The 16348-nt window shown below is 37.3% G+C and overlaps 1 protein-coding gene across 12 annotated transcripts in view; it reads right to left on the bottom strand.

Moving 5' to 3' along the window:
- Nucleotides 1-16348, bottom strand: part of PKP4 (plakophilin 4) — a 228450-nt gene that overhangs the window by 139628 nt on the left and 72474 nt on the right. The window lies entirely within an intron of this gene.

Below are 16348 nucleotides of genomic sequence, written 5' to 3'. Positions count from 1 at the left end.
ACAAGGGTGTGCTTAAGTATATGTGTGTGGCTGCTATATGTGAATGTATTGAGTATCAGGAGGCAGTTACTACAGTCAAAATATTTTAAGTACTTTAATAGCTTTGAGGATAGAGATTACAAATGGGGATTTTTTTTAATTTACACATGTAAATATGATTTAGTCAACAAATATTTGAGTACTACACTTATCACATGACAGCCCCTCTACAAGGTACTGAGAATAAAATGTTGAACAAGATAAATAATTATTCTACTCTTAAAAAATCAAAATGTTTGAGGATAGAACAACTTTGTCTCCTTAAAAAGAAATGTTTTTTGTTGTTGTTGAGATTGTACTTTGAGTTGTGCTCACTTCCAATTATAAACTGTAAAGAAAAAAGGTTTTCCGGCAATGGGGAAAAAATCTGTGTTCAATAGCCTTACAAATATTAACTTGAGATTCTGAATTCTCTGGAGAGAAAATTGGCGATATTATAAAAATAAACTAAAATTAAAACCCTGGAGTAGCACAACAATTTTCCCAAATGCAGGAACTGAGAAGTCAGGAAATAGAAACACAACATTCAGGATATCAGAACAACATTAATTACTCATATTGGGCGTATTTAGTGATTTCCATTACTATTTATAAGGGGATAATAGCATGAAAAGTTCAATACAAGGATTTTATTTTTAAAATTTAAACAATATTTGCAGGATTTCAAAAACCAGACTATTAAGGCTTAAAAGGAAAATGAACCTAAAAATATTTTACAATAAAAATGTATTGCGAACACAAGAAAATAAAATTATATCCTATCCTCCATAGTACTTATTACAGATATTAAACAGTGAAACAAAATCATCTTCTAAAAAAATATAAGAATCAGAATAATGCTTTTGGCTCTTTACTGACCACTATGGAACATCCAAAACAGTCCAGTACATCCTAGCCCGGCCTGACTCTAATCAAAAGGAGGATACAGTAAAGCAGGTAGAAAAGAGAGCAGAGGGGCAACCAGGTTCAGGTGCCAGGGCACCCGCACTCTTCCAAAGTAGACTGTGGCAGAAACTGCTAGTTGTTTAGGGTCATTTTAGCTTAGCATATGGCTGCTCACTGGAGCCTGCAATTCCCAGCTTCTGGGGAAGCTTGCAGCCATGAGACCGAGTTCTAGCGTGTGAGGAACAAGCCTCTTCTAGACCGTGCTTTTCCAAAGAAATGCATCTGTTCCCATGGTTTTTTATCCCTACCTGCTGCCTGGGACCTGATGAGAGCTGGGAGCTGCCTCAGGCCCAGAGATGGCAACCTTGCAGATAGCTCTGGACCACTGCTCTCTGGACTGTATCCTAAGAAATACATTATCATCTTGTTTAAGCCAAGGTATTTTGATGCCTCGTTGTTACAGCTGCAAAACTCGAGGCCCATTTAACACCCAGTTTTACAACAGACCTGACTGTTTTAGTGTCTAGCTGCCTCAACTCCTGTCCTAAAGCTTAGAGCCACCTGGTAACTGATGTTCCTAAACAAAGTACATTCTGAGCACCTTTACTGGGTTGTAAGCATCTTCAGGGGATTATGCATCTGGAGGGCTGGGACTATGTCCTCTATATCCTTTTATTTCTTTGAAACAGCCTAATACAGAGCTGACTGAGGGAAGGATGAGTAGGAAAAATAAGTTTATGCTGTAGGTTTCAGGGTCAGACAGCCCCCTGGAACTGAATTCCTCGGCAATTCCTGGGCTTTAACCAGATGTTCAAAATACCAACTGAACGTTCCATTCTAGAAACCAAGGCTTGTGATCACTGCAATCTCTGCCTCCCAGGTTAAAGCGATTCTCATCCCTCAGCCTCCCAAGTAGCTGGGATTACAGGCGCCCACCACCACACCCGGCTAATTTTTGTATTTTTAGTAGAGACGGGGTTTCACCATGTTGGCCAGGATAGTCTCAATCTCTTGACCTCGTGATCCGCCTGCCTCGGCCTCCTAAAGTGCTGGGATTACAGGCGTGAGCCACCGCACCTGGCCTGTTATTGTAATTTTAAAGAGGAAACAGGCTATGAGATGTTAAGGGGCTTGCCCAATAGAATAAAGTCCTTTGTAGGAGTCTGCATTTGAATCCAGGTCTGTTTGATATCAATGCCCGCATTCTTCTTCTTATATCAAGATGCTTTTAAAAACTCTACTAACTTCTTCAGAAGAGTACAGTTAAAACACTGGAAGAGTTTACTGATGAGTCAGAATTATTCAATTATCACTCTAAGTAATAGTAAATGTAACACTTACAAATATTATTTGTGATATAATATCCCAGGATATACTGAAGCCCCTGGGGTCCATGCACCTCTTCTAGAGGGTCCTGGGGGCTGGCTGGTGGTGGGAATGCCCTGGTTGATGAGCCCATCCAGTAGCACCCTCCAGAGTGCTCAGCTGAAAGAACTGGGAGAGAGCTCAGTTTTCCCTGTTGGTAGACTCCTCTGACTGGCTCTCAGTAGCCATTTGACATTTATTTTTCTGAGCGGTCAGGGGGCTAGTGCTTCCAGCTTGCCAATACTAGTCTGCTATGGGAATCAAAACTCACTGTACTGGTTGACATGGTAAAACCTTATTTAGCGCTTACTTTGGACAGTCGAAATGCTAACTAAAACAGTCACAGAATAGCAAGATATTGTGCTCTGCAATATTTTTGTGGCCAATCTACTCTATTGTGCATTTCTAGTCAGCCTGGATAAAGGACTATGAAGCAGGGATATATTTTTTTTTTAACACGCAAGAATTGTATTGGAAATGTCTCCATATTTTTTGCATAGTGCTAGTCATAAAATAAGACAGTCCTAATTACTACATTTGCCTTCTTCTGTGTAGGAATATATCACAAGGAACATTTAGAGGATACTGACGTGAGCTCTGCCAGTTCAAATAAATCAGTCAGAGTGACTACAGTTGGCTTTGGATTGCATCTAGGTTATGGAAGGCAAGAATAGATTAGGGGTATGTGCCATCAGAGCAGGGACAAAATCTTGACTTTGTAAAAGCCCCAGTATTTCTTCAGGCTTCGACATGACTTACTAGAGCTACATTTTCAATGAAATATTGCTGGAAGCATTTAAAAGCTTGAAAATACAATCTTGTCAGTAGAGATGCTCCCCCAATTCCCCAAAAGATGTGTGACATCATTTCAAAATACAGTCAGTCTGCTGTCACCAGTATGTTGGATTAGAGTGGGCAAAGTCTGTCCAAGTAGAAGCAGCCCAAGTTTGGTGTGGTCCTAGAGTCAAGATTCAGGGACCACCACTTCACTTTAGAAACATAAAAGATTCACATTGGAACAAATCTGTTGTGGCTATTAATTTTGTGCAGAATTGACTTAATAGAAAGGAAAAAAGTATTGGGTGTAAATTATAGCATACATGTCTTGAGAAAACTTTTTTTTGAGATAGAGTCTTGCTTGGTCATCCAGGCTGGAGTACAGAAGTGCGATCCTAGCTCATTGCACTCCTTGAACTCCTTGGCGCAAGCTATTCTCCTGCCTCAGTCTTCCAAGTGGCTGGAACTACAGGCACTTGGTGATTTGGAGTAGGTGGGACTACAGGGATGTGTCACCATGCCCAGCTAAATATATATATGTATATATAGTCTCAAACTCCTGGCTTCAAGAGATCCTGTTGCCTCAGCCTCCCAAAGTATTGAGATTACAGGTATGAGACACTGGGCCTCGCTGAGGAAACTTCTGGGTTTTCCTTTGGATAGCTCCTCCCCACCAGTATACTGTCTTGAGGGGAGGGGCTTTTTACTTTCTCCCTCACCTCTCCTAGATAATATGAATGTGAATTTGATATTCATTAGTATATTTGTGTTTCGTTTCATGAAAACCAACATTTTTAACAAACATGCACTCAACAAGTACTGAACACGAACTAGCACCAGAGTCCATTCTAATCTCTGAAATACAGTGGAAAACATGTTTGGACTTTATATACTGAAGTGGGACAGTCCAGAAAATGGAGGTCAGGCACGGTGGCTCACATATGTAATCCCAGCACTCTAGGAGGCTGAGGTGGGAACATCACTTAAGGTTAGGAGTTCGAGACCAGCCTAGCAACAGGTGAAACCCTGTCTCTACTAAAAACATAAAACTTAGCTGGGCATGGCGGTAGGTGCCTGTAATCTCAGCTACTCGGAAGGCTGAGGCAGAAGAATTACTTGAACCCAGGAGGCGGAGGTTGCAGTGAGCCGAGATCATGCCACTGCACTCCAGCCTGGGCAACAGAGTGAGACTCCATCTAAAAAAAAAAAAAGGAAAAAAAAGAAAATGGGGTATTTTACATACTTGTGTGTAACTTCCTTCTCTTAGTTAACATACTTTGTGGAATTCCCTCCGAGGCAACAGGTAAAGATATATGTGAACAATCTCTTAATGAGATTCCTGAATATATTCTGTAAAGCTATCTGGAAAGAGTTGGATTTGCAGGATTATTTTAGGATGACACAACTCATATCTCCATGAGTCCAAACAGATATTGACCTTTTCCATCAGCTTCTGAGACATCTTGACCGCATAAGGCTGAGGCACATGACCGAACTTCTGCCTCACCCTTTGGCTAGAATCCTTACTGTGGGGCCAAGTCTTAGCCTGAGCCGTCCATCTATGAGTATTCCTCAGTCTGGATCCATGTCCCTCATAAGTGGCCCCAGGCTAGAACATGTGTTTCCACTACCGTTCTACATATCATCTCAAGGATAACAACTGGAGAATGTTTACTGAACATTTACTCTTAGCAGGATTGGAACCATTACCCTCATTTTACAAATAAGGACACAGGAGGCTCCACTCAAAGTAACCTGCTCAAAGTCACACAACTTAGCAGGTATGCAGGTGGGAGTTCTTGCTTTTAACTCCTGTTCTACGATATTCTTCTGGATCTGTGGTCATACTAAACATTCCATTTATTTTTTAGGCAAGACAATCCAGTTTCTCAATCATAATTCATTTGACAAGTTTTCCACATCTTGCAACCTATAAAAACTTACTTGTTTTCTTTCTGTCAACCTTAGCCTATGGTGACCTTTTATTATTATTAATTTTGTGATAATAAAAATGCCATTTTTCGTATCTTTTATTCTAAATTACCATTTTATTTTGTGGCTTTAGAATTTTTATGAAATACTCTACGCTTTTCATAAGCAATTTGCAAAATACAGGGGGAAACTTATCCAAAGACATCTATTCAACATTTAGGAGTATCTCCTTCTATTTTTTTTTTTTTTTTTGAGACAGAGTCTCGCTTAGTCGCCCAGGCTGGAGTGCAGTGGCGCGATCTCGGCTCACTGCAAGCTCCGCCTCCCAGGTTCACGCCATTCTCCTGCCTCAGCCTCCCGAGTAGCTGGGACTACAGGCGCCCGCCGCCTCGCCCGGCTAATTTTTTGCATTTTTAGTAGAGACGGGGTTTCACCGTGTTAGCCAGAATGGTCTCGATCTCCTGACCTCGTGATCCACCCGCCTCGGCCTCCCAAAGTGCTGGGATTACAGGCGTGAGCCACCGCGCCTGGCCTCTCCTACTATTTTATTAGTGAGTGCATATGTGTTTGGATACACACATGAATGTGTATTTCTATAGCAAAACTGTATCATTCCATAACCGTTTTTAAGACCTTTACTACAGATCATTACTTTCAAAATGGTTGTGCCACTGTACTCGCACCAATACCACATGAAATTGCCCTGCCCACATCAGTACACCCACACTATTTTATCTTTAATTTTGTTGTGGCCAGTGTGAAAAGCAGATATATTCTCAGTATATTAATGTCTATTTCTGTGATTACTAGTGAGGTAGACCATTATTTCACATGCATATTAGTTATTAATGTTTCTTTTCACAAGTGTTAGTTGATGGCAAGTACTCCCTTTTCATTAGGTGGTCACAGTTTTGCCTTACTGATTTGTAAGTAAGGCAAATCAGTACTGATTTATTCCGCACAGACTGCATTCATTTATTCACTCATTTGAAAGTACCTGCCAAACCCCTGCTGTTTACTTCCTCCTTTGCTTAGGACACAATGCTTATCCTGTGTAGCCAAAAACACCTTTGAAAATTGCCTTACAAGACTTTTTCAAGTGAGTACATATTTTAACATAACTAAGATCCCATTACCAATACTGACATTTTAAGCACAATTAAAACAGTACTCATGGGTCCAAGAAAGATGATAACATGTATAGGAATCTGATCTCAGCTTAAACATTAGGGTTTTTCTTTGCAAATGCAATAAGCCAACAACCTATGACATAAGTTATTACACAAAGTCTATCAATCTGAACTACTTGAAAGAGAACATGGCTTACGGATCATGAGAAGCAGGAAAGCAGAGGACTTCAAAATGTAATTGACCAATACCCAATAATCCTTGACTCTTGGTTTGGAACCTTAACTAAGAGAAGATCCACTAGTAATTACATACTATGAATTTCTAATTTTTGAGTCTTAAATTTAATTCCTCCCTAAAGAGAACAAATCCTTAATTATCAAAAAGGGTAAACAGGGGGAAAAGAGTGAACACATTTCATGAATCCTTGAATGTCTGAGAGTATCTTTGCAATCCTTCACATATTAAAGACAATTGAGCTGGGTATAAATTCTTGGATTACAAGCACTTTCCCTCAAAACTCTATACACATCGCTCTAATCTTCTCTGGAATTTAGTGTTTCACTGAAGCCTGATTTTATCTTTTGTAGATAAACCATTTCTTTTATCTGAATTGCAAAGGTTTTTCTTCCTTCTCTTTGTAAATATGACATTTTATAAAAGTAATTTCGAGACTGGTCTTTGGTGCCTGGAATACGATGATTGCTTTAAATCTATACACTCAGAGCTTTATTTTCTGCTCATAAAAATTGTTTTTAAAGTATACTTAAGTACTGCTTCTCTTCTAACTACTCTAAAATCCTTCTCAAGAAAACCCACAATGTTTTCATTAGATCTACTTTCTATGGCTTCCATGTCTAGCAGAATTTATTACAACATTTTCATTCTTTTCTTCCATATTCCAGGACAAGATCTCACATGCTTGTCACCATCAATGTTCAGTTTTCCTCTGTATGCATTCTTCTCATTAATGACTTCACTGCAGATTTTAATTGTTTAGTATGCATATCTGGCATAAGACTGCCCGGATATGAATCTCATATTCCCTATTTATTAATTATATAAGTTTAAGCAAGTTACTTAACTTTCCTGAGCTTAGTTTCCCAATCTGTAAATAGTGGTAATAATGATACTGACCTGTATAATCAGGGTTTTTAATTACAAGCACCAGAAAACACTCTGGGTAATTCAAGAATAAAAATATTTACTGAAAGGATATTGTACAGTTCAAGACTATATATTGCTCCACTAGTTGAAAAAGGTAGGAAAACACATAGAACAAAGAAACTGAGATGAGATGTTCAGTGGCCAAAATAACCTGAAAGACTTTTTACTACATTACCTCCAAAATTTGTGATAAGGAACATAGAAGATCTTCCACTTATAGAATTAAGTACAATGCTACAATGCCTGGTACATAGTAAGTATTCAATAAATGTTAGCTGTTACTCTCCTATTGGATTTCTATTCCATAGAGATCACTGATTCTTATATCTTACTCACAATTATAATTTTTTTAGATTTGTCATTTGTTTCCTGTTGTGGCAGCAGCAGCAGCAGCAGCAGTAGTAACAGTGGTAGTGGTGGTGGTGGTAGTAGTAGTGAGAACAGAGACAGCAATCTAGCTGCATCAAAAAGCAGCAGGCCCAGTAAAGCAATGAAGGGTCTTTGTTTGCACAATGGCAGACCTGCCAGAGATGATCCATTTTTCGCATTTCTGATCTACTGGTTTTAAACTAAGAAGAGCACTCTCCAACTCTGACAAGGTTTTCAGTGGGAAACTGAAGTTTTATCCAGGGTTAAAAAGTTTGCTTTTTTAAAAAAATTGTTCAACTAGATAAATTATTCCACATCAATAAAACAGATTTGCCCAATTTGTAGTGCAGATCAAATGAGCTAAGTGCAACAGCATTCTGTTCAGTACCCATAAATCCACAAATATTTTTCACAGTCGTACCTACAGACCTTCAAATCTTCTACTCAATCAGCTTAGAATGTCAACAGCAGCAATCACTAAGATATATTTTTTCACATAATAGTTTAATATGAATTTGCTTTTCACTATTCTTTGCTAACTGAAATAAAATCAAAATCTTGCTGTTAAGAGCTTACATTATAGAAAAATAATATTACTTATCTTATTAAGGAACAAATGAGAAAGTGGGACAATGGGAAAACTCCAGTAAGCATCGTCCCTTCCAACAGTCCTAGACTTAAACCAAGGAATATATAAGGCAGCTAAGCTTATGAATGAAAACCGGTGTTACTTGACTCTTCAGTTGGGCATAAAGGGCTTACTTTAAAAATAACTAATAGAAGTATTTTCAAAAGAAGAGAAATCATGGCTTATGTTGACTTTGTGATGGAAAGGTATTTCTAAAGGAATATCAGAATACAGAAATACTACATATGAATGAAATAGTAAGAGTTATTAATTCTGCCAGAATAGTTTATTAGAAGGCCATAGGCAGTGGTTAAGACTTTAATCTTGGTTTAGACTCTAATAATGATTTGGGGAAATTTTTTAAATGAGATATATGCCTATTAGGGTAGATGATAACTCACGATAAACATTTCACTGATGCCACATTGCTTTATAGGAGTTTTCATAAGAAAAAGACTATAAGTTAAAATACTAAACAGTTTATAAATTGAAATGCTTTGAACTCCAATTTTTAAAGGAAAATTAAATTTTCTTTCAAGAGCCACACAGACTGAAATTCTAAGTATACTTTTAATTTATGATAGCTATTTTCATATTTGAAATATAACTATATAGAATGTAATTGCATAGTATATTATTTCTCTTTAAGTTTCAATAATGTGTTATTTCAATTTGCTTGCAGACTGTTTCCACTTTGTGTAACTCCTACATTATTAAGGTTTGGGTACATAAAAACTCTTAAGATTCTATAAGCTAAAACATAGATTTGTCTTTGAACTACTTGAAAAGAACTTTACATTTTAAATGATCTTTCTTAGGAATGCCTGAAATAAAATAACCATAACCCAAATTACTTTGCTGAGGTACAAGCAGATCTGATCACTTTGGGAACAATACATTCGTAAAATATAAACAGATGAAGTAAGACCATATGGACACATTTTTGCAAAGTAACAAAAATGGCAATTTAGAAATTGAGAGCCCTTAAACATGAAGATAGGCACTAGATAGGCTATGTTTTGCAACAGCTATGGAATAACTTTAGGGTTATACCTGAAGGGAAAAATATGTTTCTGAAATATTTTTCTCTCCAGAAGTGATTCTAAAGAGAAAAACGATCATGCAAAGCAGAGAATTCAATGCTGAATAATCCTCTCATCCATTTAATCTCACCAACTCAGCAGTCACTCATTTCAAATTTAACAGCATAAAGTTTGCATGTACAGGGAGAAATTATTCCATATATTCATAATTTAACTCTGAAAAGAAACTGTAAACTGGATTATTCAACTGAAAAGGAATTTACAATTTTAAACGTGCAGTCACGGTTGGCTTTAAGTGTTAACAAAGGAAAAATATTCTATCACTTTCAATGTAAACGAAACAATGCTAATTCAATGGTAAAAATTAAGCAAAAATATTCCATTATTTTCAAATGTAATGGTAATTCAGTGGTAAAAATTAAAGCTAAAAATGTGTAAGTTAACAAACTTACATAAAATTGACATAATACATATAGATAGCCTGTTTAAATTAAAAGGGTGCAAAAGTACAAACATTCTGGTCTCTTACGGATCAATTAATGAATATTCATAATGTGTCAATTACTCTATATTGAAGTATAAATATGGTTTGTGCCTCTGCATTATTCTGCGAGTAGAAACTATATGAAATAGATCATCTTTATATGTCTGCTTATCCCCCTCAACCCATTCCTTGACAAAGTACTTTGCTCAGAGTAGTCTTTGAATAAACAATTCTTAATTAATTAAAAGGAAGCTTAATCTAAGTATGGAGGCCCTGTAAACATGTTTACATTTTTAGTTCATTAACTGATAAATATTTTGGGCACCTACTATGTTTTCCATGTTTGCATGTGTGATCCAGTTATGTGTGAACAGCCACAGGGAGTCTGTTCAAATTCATAGAATTTAATAGTCTTCCAAACAAACCCTTCAGTGTCAATACAACCTAAAATGATGCTTCCAATGAAATCAAAGAGAACAAATACTAAGTTATTCTGAATATATAGTTGAAGACATATAAGACTGGAAGCTTTGCTAGCAGGTCCATCTGATCATTCATCAGACTACTGGAAAATGTAGACAGCTAGCCAAATGCATATGCTTATTATTAGCTACCTCTTGGCAGTCTAATTTTTTAATGTTGAGAAGGACAACGTGTTCTTTGGGAAGTGGGGAGTACTCAAATACTGAATAAACCTGTTGGCCATACTCTGTAGTATTCTTTAATCACAGGGATGCTTGAGGTGGAGGACACCTTGTATCGTTAACAAAATGAAGGGAAATATTAAATTCTGACCATGGTACATACAACTTAAGAGGACTGATCTCCTGAGAGCCATTTTAGAGTTCAGACTTCTTGAATACAAGTCAACCAGTGTCACAAGAGCTTTGCCATTTGTCCTCATTTTGAACCTCGTTTCTACAATATTATGGATATAAAGCTGTAAAATTTGATGATCCTACAAAAACCACTGAGATTCAATCTTACCTTGGGTTAGATGCTGCAGCTCAGGCACTAGAAACTTCACTATAGGTTATACACAGTAACAACAACTGCCAGGATAATTTAGTTACCAATTGGAAAAATAACTAAGTTGCCAATGGGAAAAGTCAGAAGTTTCAGGCATTGTACTTACACAGCACATTCTAGTTAAGTGACAAACTATGCTTGTTTACAGCTGAAATAAAAATTCTCTTCTGCATGTGGCTGAGGTGTGTCAAAGAGGACTATTTCATTGTAAATAAGCAAAATGGCCAAACAAAAGGAAGTTACAAAGGCAGGTGTGTAACAGTTGAGTTGTTTCAGTTCCAGAGGAATAAAGTAAATAATTGTACTGGAATTTGTTCACTTCTGGGCATTTTGCCATACAGGAAGGGTGTGTAATTACTGAAGCTAAGATATCTATGTAAAAATGAAGTAACATCAATAGGACACAGCTGGGCTTCAGATTTTCTTATTTTATCTTCAAAAAATTAAGGATCTCTGGCTCTCATTTCACTCTTTGATATTTAAATATTGCTTAAGTTAATATGGACATACTGAAGATAGAATGGTTATTTTCAAAAAAGCCAGAAAATATCTTGAAAGTGGTATTCTCTTTAAGAGCCACACAAATGAGGAACATTGCAATTTTCACTCATCAAAGATAACAAAAGCAGCACACACAGTATCTAATTTGAGACCTCACCAGAGTAAAAAGAGTGCATATAAAATTAGCATATTTTACCAAATCTATTCTTTGCTTACCAGTTCATACTATCTGGATTGGCTTCAACCTTAAATCTAGATTCTAAGCTTCGGAAATCATTAACCAAAATAAAAGAATGTGGTTTGTGGGCCAGGCACAGTGGCTCATGCCTGTAATCCCAGCACTTTGGGAGGCCAAGGTGGGCAGATCACCTTAGGTCAGGAGTTTGAGACCAGCCTGGCCAACATGGAGATACCAGTCTCTTCCAAAAATACAAAAATTAACTGAGTGTGGTGGCATACACCTGTAATCTCAGATACTCATGGGAGGCTGAGGCAGAAGAATTGCTTGAACCCAAGAGGAGGAGGCTGCAGTGAGCCAAGATTGCACCACTGCACTCCAGCCTGGGTGACAGAGCGAGAGTCTATCTCAAAAAAAAAAAAAAAAAAGAAGTGGCTAAAGAGCCTGAAAATATGGCCAAGTTCAAATAGAGATCTCAATTATTCAAGCAAATTTATGACAGAAGATGAAAGACTCTAATGAATATTACATGTGCAATTCTACAAAACCAGAAATCAACTTGCACCCTACATAGAACTGTGAAAGACACTTGCAAATCCTAGCCATGATTGGCCATACTGTCTTTTTAAAGAGTGTTTCTGAAACCAAGAGATCATATCGGAACCATTATAAAACTACAATGTATTCTACCAATTGATAATACTACCCTGCACATGGTGCTTGGCTTGCTGCTTCCTTGTGCCTGTGAGTGAGCATTCTGACACATCTAAGTAAGTCGCAGAGGGCAGCAGCAAGGCTCTTGATGAGCAGCGAATGGTTTATCAAATTCCAATTCCTCTGCATCCAAGGGTGTGCTGTGCATTTCAGTGACAAATCAATCAGTTTAATCTAAAGTTTTCACAGGAAGAGGCAGGATCCTTTGAGGGCACCACATTTTTCTTTCTTTCTTTTTTTGGAGACAGGTTCTCGCTCTGTCACCCAGGCTGGAGTGCAGTGGCATGATCATGGCTTACTGTAGCCTTGACCTCCCAGACTCAAGTGATTCTCCTGAGTAGCTGGGACCATGGGTGCACACCACCACTCCTGGCCAATTTTTTGTATTTTTTGTAGAGACAGGGTTTTTGTCATGTTGCCCAGGCTGGTCTTGAACTCCTGAGCTCAAGCCATCTGCTCACCTCAGCCTCCCAAAGTGCTAGGATTACAGACACAAACCACCATGCCCAGCGCTGTATTTCTTTATCTAGTTATTACATGTAAGAGATTATGCTAGGCACTAATCAGTATCAAGTTTGTCAGATATTTTTGAAAACTATTAGGAGATTCCTCCTTTCCTACATCTGTATTCATCATGGACTCCTGGATTCTTATTAGGAGTTGAGTTGAGCAGTAGAACCTGCTAAAGGATGATCCTAATTACAGTCAACTGGTGGCTGAAGTTCTGACATTTCCTGTAATTTCAGAATCATGTCCAGGAATCACATCACCTTGTTATTCCTGTGGATTGACTTTTTATTTCTCTTAAAGCATATTTCTTAACATTTCTTTAGTAGTTGCCTCACCCGATATACATAACACTGGTGGATATTTTGTGACATCACCAAGATAACCACATCCTTTTATTCCCTAAACTTACAACTAAATTGGACAGATGGGAAATGAAAGTTATGACACTTATGTCATTTTTTGACCATAGATACAAAATAAAATTTTATTTTGCACTATGAAGAGATAGGATTTAAATCCTGTATCAATATGGATATAGTGCAATTCAAATTGTCTTAAGAAGAATGTTCAGCTGAGTGACAAGTTTTCTAGGTGCTGTGAGACTCTCTTGCTCGCAGTATTTCTGTGAATGTGGCTATAGGTTTTGTTGTCTTAATAAAACTGCAAATTGGTGACAAAGTAATCGATAGTAAGTATTATCTATTCATTCCCTGCTCAAACAACCATTTATTGCAGGTCTAATATATCCATGGTGTTGGGAGAGGAGCAACCTGTAACACAGGTATAAAACAATGCATAAAACATGGCTCTATCCTTAGGTAGCTGATTATATAAATCCTAAAAAGCATACTATTAAGAGTCATGACAGTGGCATAAAGTGCTAAAAGAGATCAGGAGAGAGATTTGACTTCAGGCTGGGTATGTTTCATGAAAGAGGCAGCGTTTGAACAGAAGTAGCAAGGATTCTTTCTGTCAAGGAGTGAGGATTTTTCTGTACCTTCGCGGGTACACATCCACATGACTGACACCACTATGAGAGGTTATCACTTCTCAAAAGACATTGTAAATTCTAACATTATGCCAAAGAACAAGGAACAGCTAGCTTCTGGCGCTGGAGGATTCTAGGGAAAGCACAGCCCAGTGAAGAAAGAGTTCATTGTTTTATGACACTGAATGCCCAATTTCAGATATTTAATAGACTAATGGTTTGTTAACAAGACTGCTATTGGTTGCTTGCCATTTCCCTTCCTACCAATTACCATGAATTGCCCAAGGGGAGTATGTGTGAGGTATTTTACTGGCTTAGATGTACTTTACTGAAGAACCCAGACTTTTCCTCTCAAAATTCAGGTGAATTTTATAAGATACTACTTTGCAATTCCTTAACCAAGTGCCTTGACATTATGTTTGGGGTTGCAATAAATTAGCATGTTCATAAAATTTATTTTTATATGCTCTTTCTCATAACATATATATAAAACTATATGTTTATGTATAGTTTTTGTGAGATCAATATGAAGTTTTTAAAGTTTAGTGTCTGCATAAGTAAACTACTGTCACAGCATAAACATTGCTCAATATTCAAAGTTTGTCTTCTGCTATCAATGTCCAAAAAAACGGCTCACTGAATCTTTAGTATGGTTACAAGTAGAACCACTAGCTCCTCCTAAGAGGAGCCTTTTCTTCTTATGCAGAAATGATAATGACAATTGTAATGTTAGCCCTTACTAAGGGCCAGGTACTGTTGTAAGCATTTTACCTAGGTTAATTTAAGGTCCTCACTATTATTATCTGCATCTTATAAATAAGCAAACTGGGAAACGAAAGGTTAAGAAATCTTTCCAAGATCACATGGTCAGCAGAGAAAACAGAATGGAAACCTACTCCATGTACCCAGTTGCACTGCTAGGGTCCCTTCCTTTTGTGACCTAAGGAAACACCATTCCTAAGACACGGCTGCCACGAAACACGGACTGTTATTTGAGATCACAGAGTGGATACCATTATGGCATGGCAGTGAGGCTTTTTTAAAAAATAGTAATTATGGGCCAGGTACAGTGGCTCATACTTACAATCCTCACACTTTAGAGAGGCTGAGGTAGGAGGATTGCATGAGGTCAAGAGTTAAAGACCAGTCTGGGCAAGATAGTGAGACCCTATCTCTAAAAAAAAAATTAAAAACTAAAAATTAGCCAGGCATGGTAGTACATGCCTGTAGTCCTAGCTACTAGGGAGGCTGAGGTGGAAGGATTGCTTGAGCCCAGGAGTTTGAAGCTGCAGTGAGCTAAGAAGGTGACACTGTACTCCATCCTGGGCAACACAGCAAGACCCCATCTCTAAAAAGTAATAATAATTATGCATCCCATCTAAGAATATTGCTCTTTTGGATATAAAACATGACCAACATTTATTGTAACTGCATGTAACAGTGGGCTGAGTGTCACACTCTGACCAGTAAATTTTAAAATCAAACATATAAGGTGAATGGTAATTAGTTTTCTTACTTGGATCTAACTTTTCTGTGCTCTATCCCATTGGGTAGATGATAGGAAGTGACATATTTCAGGAGGGTCTTAAGAAATTTTTACTCCAACTATATTTTGCCTGGTGCCACAAAAATTGCAGGGGAGCTATTTAAAACCAGGAGAGTATCTTGAAAAAAGATACAGATGTGGTATCCTGGGTTAAACAACTGAAATGCTAAGTACTTAAAATTTTTAAAAGAAATTATGTATGAAACTGCAAATATATATTAATGAACTCCAATTTCTCACAACAGGAATAGAACCAAAGACCAGAGTATAGCATCCCACTAACTAATTATATATAATAATTGTTTTAATGAATAGGATAAATACATTTTTGGCTGCCTTGAGAAGCTAGAACTCTTCTTAGCATTTCCCATAAAATACTTATTTAGAACACTATTTACTGCCAGAAGATAAAATTTTGAAGTCATTTGAGGCCATCAAGGAATTCTAGTGTCAAAATCTTAACAAGTTTCCTTATTTTCTTACATATAGGGTATATGCTCTCAAGGTACAAACAGAACGTTACCATTGCTATGTTTACTGCACACAGCTAATAGTTTTAAGTCATTTCTAAACATTCTGATAAATTTATCACATTTCACCAAAACACAGTACATACTAAGAGCCCCAAATAAATCTGAGGCTTCTCACCCTTAACAGCTCTGTGGGTCAAATCTTGACAACTATGAAGTGCTATCGAAGAGTCCTTTTTTCTCCCCTAAAGATAATAGAAGCTTAGACGTCTATTCTATAGTTTGGTGGAAGATGAAAATTGTACTGACTATATCTTGTACCTTTTCAAACTCTTTGTGGAAAGTTTAAAAACTTCAAATTTCATTGAGGAATAAAAAAATTATTTTGACATCTTGTTACTAGAATAAACTGAAATAATTTTTCTTGAAAACATAGTTCTAACGTCAGACATGTGTCACGGTTATAGAGCAATCTTTCATGCCACATTCCAAGTTACAGCAAATAGTACAACAATAAGGTAATAAATGTTTCCTCAATCTTCGTCATCATTAGTCATCTGAGTTACTGATACTGACTTTTAAAGGAATATCCCAG

The sequence above is a fragment of the Papio anubis genome, chromosome 10 (assembly GCF_008728515.1).
Source record: "Papio anubis isolate 15944 chromosome 10, Panubis1.0, whole genome shotgun sequence".
In the NCBI taxonomy this organism is placed as follows: Eukaryota; Metazoa; Chordata; class Mammalia; order Primates; family Cercopithecidae; genus Papio; species Papio anubis.
Note: the sequence above shows the minus strand (reverse complement) of the source record. Positions and strands in the feature narration are given on the sequence as shown.